Source organism: Macaca nemestrina, chromosome 8 (assembly GCF_043159975.1).
Source record: "Macaca nemestrina isolate mMacNem1 chromosome 8, mMacNem.hap1, whole genome shotgun sequence".
Taxonomy (NCBI): Eukaryota; Metazoa; Chordata; class Mammalia; order Primates; family Cercopithecidae; genus Macaca; species Macaca nemestrina.
In genome coordinates this window covers 137,120,824-137,135,237 of record NC_092132.1, presented here as the reverse complement: position 1 = coordinate 137,135,237, position 14,414 = coordinate 137,120,824, and the positions used below count along the sequence as shown (strand labels likewise).

Genomic DNA, 14,414 nt, shown 5'->3' with positions numbered 1-14,414 from the left:
GCTCATGCCTGTAATCCCAGCACTTTGGGAGGCCAAGGTGAGTGGATCACTTGAGGTCAGGAGTTTAAGACCAGCTTGGCTAACCTGGTGAAACCCGGCTCTCTTAAAAATACAAAAATTAACTGGGCATGGTGGCGCATGCCTGTAGTCTCAGCTACTCAGGAGGCTAAGGCACGAGAATTGCTTGAACCTGGAGGTGGAGGTTGCAGTGAGCCAAGATCGCACCGTTGCACTCCAGCTCCAGTGACAGAGTGAGACTCTGTCTCAAAAAAAAAAAGAAAAGAAAAGTAAATACATAATATGTGTTTAATTAGTTTTGTCATCTTTATTTGTCCTGCAAATACAGGAGAAGATGCAATTCAGTTTGTTAAAGACGATTTTATAAACAGGTATCAAAAGAAAAAACTGTACTGAGATTAGTGTTGGTACCAGTGTAGAAAAAAGAAAGAAAGAAAGAAAGAAAGGACTTGCACCTGAATACTAATTCACCAATTTATTTACAGAGAACAGTTGGTGATTCAAAACTATGCCTCCTAATCTTGGTTCAGTGTTGAAGTGATCACTCAATGTGTGACTTTTCTGTCTGTGTGAAGGAAAAGGAATCAAGGTAAAACTCTTTTCACTAGAGTACACTTCCTATAGTGGTGCTTTCTAAGTATTTCTAGTTCATCATTAGCTTCCTGTCTATAATGACAATAAACTCCTACCATTCCAAACATTTTTTCAAGCAGCTCTCTCAGTGACATTTTTGCTGCTTGAACAGACAGACTCCGTCACTCTCCCTCTGAACCTACTTTTTTTTTTTTTTTTTTTGAGATGGAGTCTCATGCTGTTGCCCAGGCTGGAGTGCAGTGGCGCGATCTCGGCTCACTGCAAGCTCCGCCTCCCGGGTTCCCGCCATTCTCCTGCCTCAGCCTCCTGAGTAGCTGGGACTACAGGCGCCCGCCACCGCGCCCGGCTAATTTTTTGTATTTTTAGTAGAGACGGGGTTTCACTGTGGTCTCGATCTCCTGACCTTGTGATCCGCCCGCCTCGGCCTCCCAAAGTGCTGGGATTACAGGCTTGAGCCACCGCGCCCGGCCTGAACCTACTTTTAAAATGTGAGTTTGCTGCAACCGTCCCTGCTTTGGAGAGCTGTGGGAAGAACTGCAGTCATCCAGGTGGTGGTAGGATACATTTATATCCTAAGAGAAGGTGTTGGACTCTAAGTCTGCCAATCAGTTGCAGTAAGTCAAAGCTAATACTCAACCGACATCTGTGTCTATTTCTCAGTCGGCTCAGAATTCTGAGGGAAAGGAAATGAGATTAATTCTTAAGCCCAAGCACATGATGCTTTAGCCAGGAGACTTTACAATGCACTAGTGGAACTCACACTTGGTAATCAAGATAGCATGTAAAGATAATGAAACTCCTGGGTTGGCAACGGCATTTGTTGATTGCAGGTGAGTGGCTACTCTTGTAACCGATACATTGTGAAGTCTCAACTCACTAGAGCACGATGAATAATGATTGCTCTTACTGTATTCCTTAGTTCACCACATTCCTGCCCAAAGGACTTTCCTAACTCTCTCTCAATTTAATCCCATAACTTTTCAATAACTTTGCTTACTAGATCAGTTTTATTTCATTCCTTATAGCCTCAGTCTGGTTCATCGTATTGAGGTATTATTGGCATATGGTGCACTGCATATGTTTAAAGTGTGTGGTTTGGTACACTTTGACACGTGCAAACATCCATGATATTCTGACCACATTGAAAAGAGTGGTGTTCATTATCTTCATTGTGGTGATAGTTTCATAGATTCATCACCCTCCAAAGTTTCTTCTTAGGTCGAGTGTGGTGGCTCATGCCTGTAATCCCAACAACTTTGGGAGGCCGAGGGGACAGGATTGCTTGAGCTCAGGAGTTTGAGACCAGCCTGGGCCACATAGTATGATCTCATCTCTATAAAATAATTTTTAAAACATAATCCAGACATGGTGGCACGTGCCTATAGTTTCAGCTACTGTGGAGGCTGAGGTGGGAGGATCACTTGAGCCCAGAAGGTTGAGGCTGCGGTGAGCATGATCACACCACTGCACTTCAGCCTGGACCACAGAGTGAAGCTCTGTCTCAAAAATTAAAGAAAAAAAATTTCCTCTCACCTTGTAGTTCCTTACTCCTACCCCTATCCACACCCTCCTTTCCATGTACGGCATGCAGGCATCTTTTTGATCTGGCTTTTTTCACAAAGCGTATTTCTGAGATTCATCCATGATGATGTGTGTATCAACACAGGCATATCTTGTATTGTTACACTGTGATTTATTGTGCTTCACAGGTACTACATTTTTACAAATTGAAGGGTTTTGGCAACTCTACATTGAAAAAGTCAATCAGTACCATTTTTCCAACATTTGCTCACTTTGTGTCTCTGTGTCACATTTTGGTAATTCTCTCAATATTTCAAACTTTTTTATTGTAATATATCTGTTATGGTGGTCTCTAATCAGGGATCTTTGACGTCACTATTGTAGTTGTTTTGGGCAACCATGTAAAGCGGAGAACTTAATCGATACATGTATGTACTGAATGCTCCACCAACCAGCCATTCTCCCATCTTTCTCCCTCTCCTTGGCCTCCCTATTCCCTGAGATACAACAATACTGGAATTAGGCCATTTAATAACCCTACCATGGCCTCTAAGCGTTCCGGTGAAAGGAAGAGTCACACATCTTCCATTTTAAATCAAAAGCTAGAAATGATTAAACTTAGTGAGGACAGCATGTCGAAAGGCAAGATAGGACGAAAGTAGGCCTCTTGTGTCAGCTAGCCAAGTTTCGAATATAAAGAAAAGGTTCTCGAACGAAATTAAAAGTGATACTCCTGTGAACACACAAAGGACAAGAAAGCAAAACAGCCTTATTGCTGAAATGGAGAAAGTTGTAGCAGTCTGGATAGATCAAACCAGCTACAGCATTCTCTTAAGCCACAGCCTAATCCACAGAAGCACCCTAACTCTCCTTAGTTGTATGAAGGTTGAGAGAGGTGAGGAAGCTACACGAGAAAAGTTGGAAGCTAGCAGAGGCTGGTTCGTGAGGTTTAAGGAAAGAAGTCATCGCCATAACATTAAAGTGCAAGGTGAAGAGCAAGTGCTGATATAGAAGCTACAGTAAGTTCTCCAGAAGATCTAGCTATCACCACTGATGAAGGTGGCTACACTAAACAACAGATTTTCAAGGTAGATGAAACAGCCTTCTATTGGAAAACTATGCCATCCAGAACTTTCATGGATAGAAATCAATGCCTAGCTTCAAAGCTGGAAAGGATAGGCTGTCTTGTTAGGGGCTAAAGCGGCTGGAGATTTAAAGTTGAAGCCAGTGCTCATTGACCATTTCAAAAATTCTAGGGCCCTTAAGAATTATGCTTAAATCTACTCTGCCTGTGCTGTTCGTGGAACAATAAAGCCTAAGTGAAACACATCTACTTACAGCATGGTTTACCGAATATATATTTTAAGCCCAGCGTTGAGACCTACTGCTCAGGAAAAAAAAAAAGAGTGCTTTTTGAGATAGGGTCTTTCTGTGTTACCAAGGCTGGTCTTGAACTCCCGGACTCAAGACAACCTGTCCAGCCTGTTTTTAATAGGCCTGAATCTTAGTAAGCTCTAACATGTGAACATCAGTGGCTAAATATCACCTAGCATAATCAGCTGAACCAAGGGATGGAATTGCAGTTGTTGCTGAGGTTGGCATTAGATTTTGAGTAAAATAATCTTTTAGTTATATGGAGTTTTTAGGTGTTGGTCAGTTGAAGGTTTCCTGATCCTTGTTGCCTATTTATTAGCAAATAATTAGGACATTATATTAGGTTGGTGCAAAAGTAATTGTGGGTTTGCCATTATGCAAAAACCGTGATTACTTTTACATCAACCTTACTTCAAAGGCAGTTAATTTCCCATGGAATAGAAATCATTAGTATCTAAGGTTTTAGGTCATATTTTTCCTAAAAGTTTCTTTTTTCTCTCTATGGTTTTGATTTTCATTCCATTTCACTTCAAGAACTACACAGAGGATTAACTTCTTAGTTTCCTGTGCCTTCTAATATAATCACCTTGTCACATGGTCACACTGGCTCTTGTTTGTTAATTCGAAATGCACTAATAATAACCCTAAATTTCAGGGACCTAAACCATGGGTTTAACCATAAAGGTGTTATAGATTTTAAACATAAATGGGTAGAGAATAATAAGGAAACTCTTCCATTTATTTAGGTTGAAGAGAGAAACTCTCAATTAATTAAACACCTCCTTCTTGACCCTTGCAAAATACATATATATATATATTTACTTTAAATATGTAAAGTATATACATAATACATAAAATAGATATGTATTTTGCAATATCGCTTGTGTCTGGAACAGCTGGTTTCTAGAAATCAGATTGGTTGATAAGGCAGATTCATTTAAAACTATGTCTAGATCTTTAGATTAGTACAGAGGCTGCGAAGTATTTTTTAAAATAATGAAAATTAAGTTTAATTGCACTATATTTTCTAACACTTTTTCCAATTTTTGTAAAAATATGTGTTAATAATAAAAACTGAAGAAAATTTAAAATTCCCCCAATTCTCATCATTACAAAACAGTAATAGCCTGAAGTAAATATAATTTCAGCCAAAACAAAAAAAGGAAGGAACGAAGGAAGGAAGGAAGACAAAAAAATTTTCAAAAACCAGGGATCACAGTGTACCTGTTATTTCAAAATTAATATTATTCAATTTAATTTTAATTCCATCAATGAAAAAGATACTGAAGTAAAACGGAAGGGATTAACAAATTTGAGGCCGGGCGCGGTGGCTCAAGCCTGTAATCCCAGCACTTTGGGAGGCCGAGGCAGGTGGATCACGAGGTCAGGAGATCAAGACTATCCTGGCTAACATGGTGAAACCCCGTCTCTACTAAAAATACAAAAAATTAGCCGGGCGCGGTGGCGGGCGCCTGTAGTCTCAGCTACTTGGGAGGCTGAGGCGGGAGAATGGCGTGAACCCGGGAGGCGGAGCTTGCAGTGAGCCGAGATCACGCCACTGCACTCCAGCCTAGGAGACACAGCGAGACTCCGTCTCAAAAAAAAAAAAAAAAAACAAAAACAAATTTGAGATTAATATTTCTTTATTGTAAAACATGTCTCCTTAAAAATCATGCAAAAATTAAGAAAAACAATAAAATCTTTCTTCTTTTTTTTTTTTTTTAGATGGAGTCTCACTCTGTCGCCAGGCTGGAGTGCAGTAGCTCTATCTTGGCTCACGGCAACCTCCACCTCCTGGGTTCAAGCAATTCTCCTGCCTCAGCCTCCTGAGTAGTTGGGACTACAGGTGTGAGTCACCACACTCGGCTAATTTTTGTATTTTTAGTAGAGACGGAGTTTCACCATGTTGGCCAGAATGGTCTCGATCTCTGGACCCAATGATCCGCCTGCCTTGGCCTCCCAAAGTGCTGGGATTACAGGCATGAGCCACTGCATCTGGCCAACAATAAAATCTTTAAGAGGTTTGAGTAATATTCAACTTCATGGTATTATTATGATATTCTTGGAATCTTTAGATATCTTATTTATAACTTATTATTTATTTATTAATATTTAGATACTTTTAGATACCTAAAGATAACTTTAGATTCTTAATATGAAAAATGGTTTTCATATTTACATATTTTAAAATAAATTTGTATGTTGTATTATATAATATGTATGTTATATATAGTCAAGAAGTATACCGTTCATATTATATTCTGTAACCATAATTTCCATAGTGACCAACTTAGAATTCTTAGAATGGATATAATTCTCACTAACAATTCAACTCAACACTGTTTCTCATATTAGAGTATGCAAGTTATCTATAAAAATGTAAAACTTCCATATTTTTATTAAATTTCTCTTCCAGTGTTTGAATTTATATTTATGTTATTCTAATACCTTAATTGTTGGAGAAGAAAAGAACAGAGAAGGGCTTAATATATAAATAATGCATTCAAGCCAAGTGAAAGTAAATGATTTTATGGTTCACTACAGAACAAGAGTTCTTTAGTTGTTAGGGAAAAAAAGAAAAGAAAAATGGCAGGAAAAGTTGAGTCTTCATATATAATGAAAGCACACAAACTAAGAAAAGTCTTAGTAGTCAGTATCATATCCATAATTTTATATGGCATTTTAGTTTTAGCAAACCATGATTTCACGTTAAATTAATGTTAATTTCTTGGTTTGCAATTTTATTTGCTCTTAATTTATGATGTAGGTAGGTTTTACAGTTTTCTAAGAGATATAAACAAAAGAGCTAATAATTAGTTTTATGTTTACAAGGTATTTTTTAAATATAATGAATAAAATTCAAATAAAAAATTTTTTTAATTGATTAAAAATAGCAGGTAATGACAGTGTTCCACGCGTATCTCCCTGGCTCTTACTGTTTTAGTAGTGCACACAGTACTAATTTCCAACTACCAATGCCTCCAACTGAGGCCGTTGTTTTTTTTTGCCACCGTGCACATAGCAGGCCAGATAAGCTGAAAAGAATTAACCCTCGTGGCAGCAGTCCTCAATCTACGACTGAAGGGAATTGGAGTGTAAATACCTCAGCTCTTCCTCCAGGTGAGTGAAATAATTCTGAGGTACACATTTACGCTGTTGCCTACATTTCCTCAGCAGGATGCAGCTCCATTTGTTGGATGCAGGACAGTTATGCAGTGGACCTAAGGCAAATCAGGGCCCCTTTTTAAAGAAGGGATACACAGCAGCTCGAGGACAAATGAAGTCTGAAGTCCTGACCTAAGTTCATCTTACAGTAGATCCAGCAGATCTATGGAACTGCCAAGGAGAAATTTCTCTGTTGCCCAAATGCGTAATCAAAATGGCTATATTTATAGCTGGCAAACCTCACACTAGTCCCTGGTCTATATAGTATGAAAGGCCAAATGGAAGCCACCTGAAAATGCCCCCACCATCCACAATAACAAAAGTAATATCACATCTTGGGCAGGATGATCAGACACAAGGGCTATGGTCCCCTTCATACCCCATTTTAAGTTAATTTAACAAGTTAGCCCACCATAGTGTCCGTATTTTAAAGGCACAGGTCAAGGAACCACTTGGAGAACTTGTGCTTCTCATTTCCACAACTTTTGGCCATGCTAGGCCAGAGGTTCTGGTTCCTGGTAGGGAGAGGGATCCTTCTAGAATAAAGTTTCCACCAAATTTAAAGTTATATCTTCTCCCTTGGCATTTTCAGCTTCTTATTGCAGTTGACCAAGATGCAATAAAGAAGCCCTGATTAATGAGGATACACGGTTGCTATGATATTATAAGGGCGGGGAAGACTGTGTCCTGTGACCCTTTGCTAGGGACTTTCTCTGGCCACTAAAGCACGCTTGTCCATGTTCTGGAGAAGTTAACACCTCCCAGAAGAAGCTCTGATCCAAAGCTGATGGAATTTGTTGTATAAACATCTCATTTTTCTCACCCTTACTTAACTCCGAGACACATGATCCACACTGTTTTCCAAAGTTCTCAAGAAGGGTTAAGCTCCAGTTGTCCTTGCAGTGCTTTTCTTGAAAACAGACTCTTACTCCTGAGTGAGCTTCCCTCCCTTCTCCGTCTTTGTTACCTGCTCCCTTACACCTTCCAAATAAAGTTCTTGCACTCAAATCCTTGTTTCAGTGTCTCTATGAATACCCAAACTAAGGCAGGGTCCTTGAAATTTTGTTTTCTCTTTAAAAAGCATGTTACCATTTTAAAAACACTGTTGTAGTGCCCAGCCACCACACACGCTTCAATAACTGCTGGGATAACATCCTACAAAGCAGTGGTCTACTTGCTTACATGCTCATAGTCATGAATGAAAGATGCAAGCAAATGTTCTGCAAATGATGCAAGAAAATGTTCTTTGAGAGGGCTCAAATTGTACACTAAACTTTAAAATCCATTTAAAACACATTTGCATACACACACACACACACACACACACACACACACAGCCATTTTAAATTTGGATACTTAGAAGGACAAATTTCTTTGAGAATCTTCCCTATGTAGATCAGCTCATCTAAGTCTTAGATCCTGGATGAGGCTGCTTATAAGGCTGTCTAAGTTGTATTCTCCATAGCTCAAGGGTGACTTGCAACCTGTAGCCCACATCTTCTGGAACCTTCTGGAATTCTGGCACAACTGGATTTACAACATGCATTTGCAAATGGTTATCTATCTCCTTAGACATCATCACCACGATACAAAATGAAGTGAGCCAGTCCATCAAACTCAAGTGCTCCCCAGCCCCAAAAGAAATGTTAGACTATGGATGTTGAAGCTAATTTTATTCAATGCCGTTTTCGTTGCCCCGAGGCACTTTATGTACTGCTGGAATGTACCCACTGAGTCATATTTTAAACCAGTGTTCTCTCCGATTCTATATGCGCCTCAAAGTCTAAGCACATTGGAACTGGATAAAGGGCTCCTGTCAAGTTCAATTTAGTCAAGATTACCTCCTCAACAATACTTCAAACATTTTATTCACGTAAATCATACAGGAGGATTAGAATATGCACTCAGTTAAAAAAGATTACTTTGCCATTTTGATGATCGTGCACAATCTTATTGCTAATAAACTCCTTTGTATAGTTTCCCACACAAACAAGTAGAGTTTCTCATGGGAAATACACTTTTGTTGTTTTTTTGAAATATACACTAAGCTTTCTATTTGTTTTAAAAATCAGCAAAACAGTACCTTAAAGGGAATACACTACTGGAATATTACAGAAAATTAAATATCTACAAAGCCTGTTACAAATGAGGAAGTCAGCTTTTGAGGTTTTAAAAATCAGTTTCATAAGTGATTTCCATTGACCACATGATTATATGGGTAAACTTTAGAGAAGATGTTGAACATTTTCAGCGTCCGTTGCATATTACCTGTCTGCCTGTTTTTTTTCAAGTTTTGCATTTCAAATACTTTCTCAGTTCCATAGCCACTCTCTCAGTACCTCACTATTGTCTGGTACTCAACTAAATTCAAACTTTGGTATTACCTGCCAGGTCTCGCAAGGAGGCTGAGATTTTAACCTCTGCATTAAAACAGGGGACCCAGTGGATTGTTCTGAGACCCATACTTAGATGCATTTAATAATATATTTGAACATATTTTTATGTATTTTTATAATGATCACATGCCTATGTTAGGGGAAAGGGGTCCTGATCCAGACCTCAAGAGAGGATTCCTGGATCTCTCACAGGAAAGAATTCAGGGCAAGTCCACAGAGTGCAAAGCAAAAGCAAGTTTACCAAGAAAGTAAAGGAATAAAAGAATGGGTACTCCACAGACAAAGCAGCCCTCAGGGCTGCTGGTTACCCATTTTTATGGTTATTTCTTGATTATACGCTAAACAAGGGTTGGATTATTCATGCCTCCCCTTTTTAGACCATGTAGGGTAACTTCCTGTCATTGCCATGGCATTTGTAAACTGTCATGGTGCTGGAGGGAGTGTAGCAGTGAGGACAACCAGAGATCACTCTCATTACCATTTTACTTTTAGTAGGTTTTGGCCTGCTTCGTTACTGCAACCTGTTTATCAGCAAGGTCTTTGTGATCTGTATCTTGTGCTGACCTCCTATGTCATCCTGTGTCTTACAATGCCTTAACCATCTGGGAATGCAGCCCAGTAGATCTCAGCTTCATTTTACCCAGCTCTTATTTAAACTGAAGTTGCTCTGCTTCAAACACCTCTGACACCTACATAGGCTGTGACATGATTGAGCATTTAAAATTAAAACATTATAATTTCATGATGTATCTCCCCTCTCCTATTTTTCTTCTTCTCGTTATTTTTTGTACCAGTAGTCTCTGATCTCCAAGTATGCCAGGAAGCAGATAGATACAGGGTCAGCAGGGCAGAAGGGAAACAGCAAGAGCAGCATGCTGAAGACCTTTCTGCCAGTTAACGCTCACGGGTCACGCTCTGGCAATCACCGCTGTTGACACACAGAGGTGGCCTCATAGATGGAACTAGTGTTGAACAACTCCTTGGATAGAGCAATCTGGTTTAAAAATGTCAGTTTTTTTTAAGCATTAGTTTATTTGTCTTCATGTAATGGATAAAGATAATCCCTCATTACATGATTTACACCTGTAACCTGAGAAGAGCTAGATTTTTAACTTTAAATTGTATTTGGAACCAAATTTTAGACTGATGAGGGTATAAACGGATGTACGAGTAAAAACTTAGTGATTAACTTGCTCAGTGTTTTCATTCCCTTGTGTATCTCCTTACAATCTTCTGTAGAAATTAACTATTATTGTCCCTACTTCACAGGAAAAAGAAACTTAAAAAAAATGGAAGTGAGGAATTTTTTGCTCAAAATCATACATTAAGTTAGCATCCAGTAGGATTAATTTGTTTTTTATTGTACTACACACTTATATGAAATCCTATCTTTTTATTTTATAATCTCCTGTCCAGAATTGAATCTTAGGAAAGACCAAAACAAAAACCTAAGCAGAACTGAAGTGCCCTCCAGGTTAGGCCAGGATCTTATTCAGATTTAGCCTGGCTGTAAGAGCTCAATCTCCCCATTTCCAGGCATCTTAGTCCATTTAGCATTGCTATAACAGAATACCTGAGACTGGGTGATTCATCAGGAAAAGAGGGGTATTTGGCTTATGATTCTGGTGGCTGGAAAATTCAAAACTAGACAGCTGCATCTGGGGAAGGCCTCAATTGCTTCCTTTCGTGGTGGAAAGTGAAAGGTGAGTGGTGTATGCAAAGAGATCACATGGTGAGAGAGGAAACAAGAGCAACTGTGGGGCCGGGCGCGGTGGCTCACGCCTGTAATCCCAGCACTTTGGGAGGCCGAGACGGGCGGATCACAAGGTCAGGAGATCGAGACCATCCTGGCTAACACTGTGAAACCCCGTCTCTACTAAAAATGCAAAAAATTAGCCGGGCGAGGCGGCGGCGCCTGTAGTCCCAGCTACTCGGGAGGCTGAGGCAGGAGAATGGCGTGAACCCGGGAGGCGGAGCTTGCAGTGAGCCGAGATCGCGCCACTGCACTCCAGTCTGGGCGACTAAGCGAGACTCTGTCTCAAAAAAAAAAAAAAAAAAAAAAAAAAAAAAAAAAAAAAAGAGCAACTGTGGAAGCCACACTCTTTCTAACATCCTGCTCTTGCTTTCGCAGGAACTAATCCATTCCCACAGAGTGAGAACTCACTCCTGCATGAGCATCTATTCATAAGGAATCTGCTCTGCCCTGTGACCCAAACATCTCCCATCAAGCACCACCTCCCAACACTACATATTAGGGATCAGATTTCAACATGAGTTTTGGCTGGGCCAGACTATATCCAAACCATAGCACCCAGTAAAAGCACAAAAGAGCAAGTTTCCTCCAAAATTCTGGAGAAAATGCACAGTTACCTTGCACAGTGTAGTTTAATTGGGTAGTTAAGACTAGCAGACAAGCCCCATCAGATCCAGCAGTTTCAATTCTTCTGTATAATTGAGGAAGAACCCCAGACGTTCTCCTTCTGACTGAGTGGGCTAGCATCGACTTGTTAAAGAAGCTGGTGGACCAGACTACCTATCATTAAAATGCACTTTGCCTTCTTGTCTGGGTCACAAAAGGGAAAAAAGACTGCTTAATTTGCTGAAGGGCATCAATTAGTGCCAATCCAAACATAAAGATAAAACAGGTGGAACCTTTAAAAACGTACTCTCTGAAGCACTCATACATTAGGACATGATACTAACTCATAAAGCATTTTAAAGGATGCGTTGGGTGAGCCTAAGCCAGACAATTAAAGACATCAAAGTCATGGTGGACAATGTTAACCAAGTTTAGCCTAAAGCTGCCTCCTTACATATTTAAGTTCAGCCTAAAGGTTTTTCTGTACATTGTGAACTATAATAAGCAGGGGTGTAAACTGACCGTCCACACATGTGCCAGTCAGTGAGTTTTGGCCAATCAAATGTAACCAACTGTTCCAACGGTGTTCAAATTAGGCAAATGCCAACCTGTAACCAAGCCAGCTGTTTCTGTCCCTCCCTTCCGATTTCTGTACATCAATTCCTGTTTCTTTTGTTGTTGTTGTTGTTGTTTTGTCTATAAATCTTCTTCCACCACGTGGCTGTGCTGAAATCTCTCTAAATCTGCTGTGATTCTGGGGGGCTGTCTGATTTGTGAATTGTTCATCGTTCCATTAAACTCCTTTAAATTTAATTTGGCTGAAGTTTCTCTTTTAAAAGCAAGAAACCAACAGTCCTTCCTCCTTTTCCCTCCTGCCAGAGGGTAATTTTACTTGTCATTGTTTGCGTTCAATGAATTTAACGTTCTGATGTGGCTACAGAGAAGCCCTGGAGGGTGCTAAACAGTAATATTTTCACACGAGTACAACAGCACCAGCCCCTTATCCACGGTTTACTTTTCTGTGTTTTCAGTTATCCACAGTAAATCATAGTTATTTTTGTTAATATCAGGTATTTCAAGAGAGTCACCATATTCACATAACTTTCATTACAGTATATTGTTATAATTATTCTATTTTATTGTTATCTCTCTGTCTAGTTTATAAATTAAACTTTATCACAGAACGTATGCATAGAAAAAAAATTGTATATATAGGGTTTAGTGCTATCCATGATTTCAGGCATCCACTGAGGGTCTTGGAACATATCCCCCGCAACTTCCCGCAGATAAAAGGGGATTACCTTTTTTTTTTTTTAAGAGGCTGAGTCTCTCTCTTTCGCCCAGGCTGGAGTGCAGTGGATCGATCTCTGTCTGTCTCTGCCTCAGCATGATTAGTGGTTCTTAATTTTTTTCTTTTGTAGAAAAGGAGGTAAAAGTTACTCTCTTGACTGGGTGCTCTGGCTGACGCCTGTAAACCCAGCACTTTGGGAGGCCGAGGCAAGCAGATCACAAGGTCAGGAGATTGAGACCATCCTGGCTAATGCAGTGAAACCCTGTCTCTACTAAAAATACAAAAAAATTAGCCAAGCGTGGTGGCAGGCGCCTGTAATACCAGCTCTTTGGGAGGCTGAGGCAGGAGAATCACTTGAACCCAGGAGGCGGAGGCGGAGATTGCAGTGAACCGAGATTGCACCACTGTGCTCCAGCCTGGGCGACAAAATGAGACTCCGCCTCAAAAAAAAAAAAAAAAAAAAAAAGAAAGCATAACAACCTAGATTGTGAAAATTAATGGAGATAAAAAAGATTCAATAATTTAATCCTTTTTTTTTTTTTTTTTTTGCAGTTTTTACATTTATTTAAACAGAAAACGTGCACATGAGCTGTCTACTCATTTTCTTCACTGCGCAGCCTGGCGTTGGGGTTGGTGACTCTGATGGCCAGCTGGGCAGCTCTTTCCACGATGGCTTTGCGGTTCTTGGAAGAAACATTGTGAGCAATCTCGGCACAGTAAGATTTGTTGCACATCAGCAGCACTTCCAACTCCTTGACGTTGTGGACCAGGAACTTCCGGAAGCCACTGGGCAGCATGTGCTTTGTTTTTTTTGTTGCTCCCATAACCAATGTTGGGCATCAAGATCTGGCCCTTGAATCTTCTACGAACCCTGTTGTCAATGCCTCTGGGTTTCCGCCAGTTACGCTTAATTTTGACATATCGGTCTGACTGGTGCCGGATGAACTTCTTGGTTCTTTTTTTGACGATCTTGGGCTTCACAGGGGGTCTGAGGGCGGCCATGATGCCTTCGAGGAGGAGATGGCTGCCACCTCCGTAGGCAGCGCCGAGGAAGAGAGAAGGGCAATTTAATCTTAAGAGTGCCTTAGTTAGCAAGCAAGACAAAAAGTTGTCAGGATAGTAAGAGGAAAAGCAAGAGATCGTGGAAGCCAAGGAGGAGACAGTTTCGAGAAAGAAAGAAACAAAGCAGGAGCGAGTTTGAGGCCCAGGAGAACCGGAAAGGTCCATTGAATATGATTAGGAAGAGATTTCTGGAGCAATTAGGACCCTCGTGAAGGTTAAAGAAAAGAGAGGATTTACATTATCTGAACTGCCTCCTGAATCCCTGGTTTTCAGTCCTTAGAGGAACAGGCTAACTGATGTTTAGATTAAGAAAACTGACTTTTTCCAGCAGATAAGAGTCCCAGCAGGATTTCTGGCAGACAGAGTCAGAGACTAGCACGGAGCAGGTGGAGCTCGGGGCCATTCCTGATTAATGGCCAACATAAAGAAACTCCAGAAAGACACCAAGTGACAGGATGCAGGGAAATTCATAGGAAGAGCAATGTAGGAGTGAAAATCGTTGCAACATGATGATTTGGTCTTGGCTAAAAGACAAGTAGAAAAAGATGAATTTGAAAGATTACTTGTCATTTACAGGACTTGCTGTATTTTTTCCAACCATTTTTTCAATATCTTGTTGCTTGCTTTAAGGGAT

General features: G+C 40.2%; 1 pseudogene; it reads right to left on the bottom strand.

Annotated features, from left to right (window-relative positions):
- Positions 1-13,310: 13,310 nt before the first annotated feature.
- On the bottom strand, positions 13,311-13,735 carry LOC105463737 (large ribosomal subunit protein eL32-like; annotated as a pseudogene).
- Between the last annotated feature and the right edge of the window lie 679 nt (positions 13,736-14,414).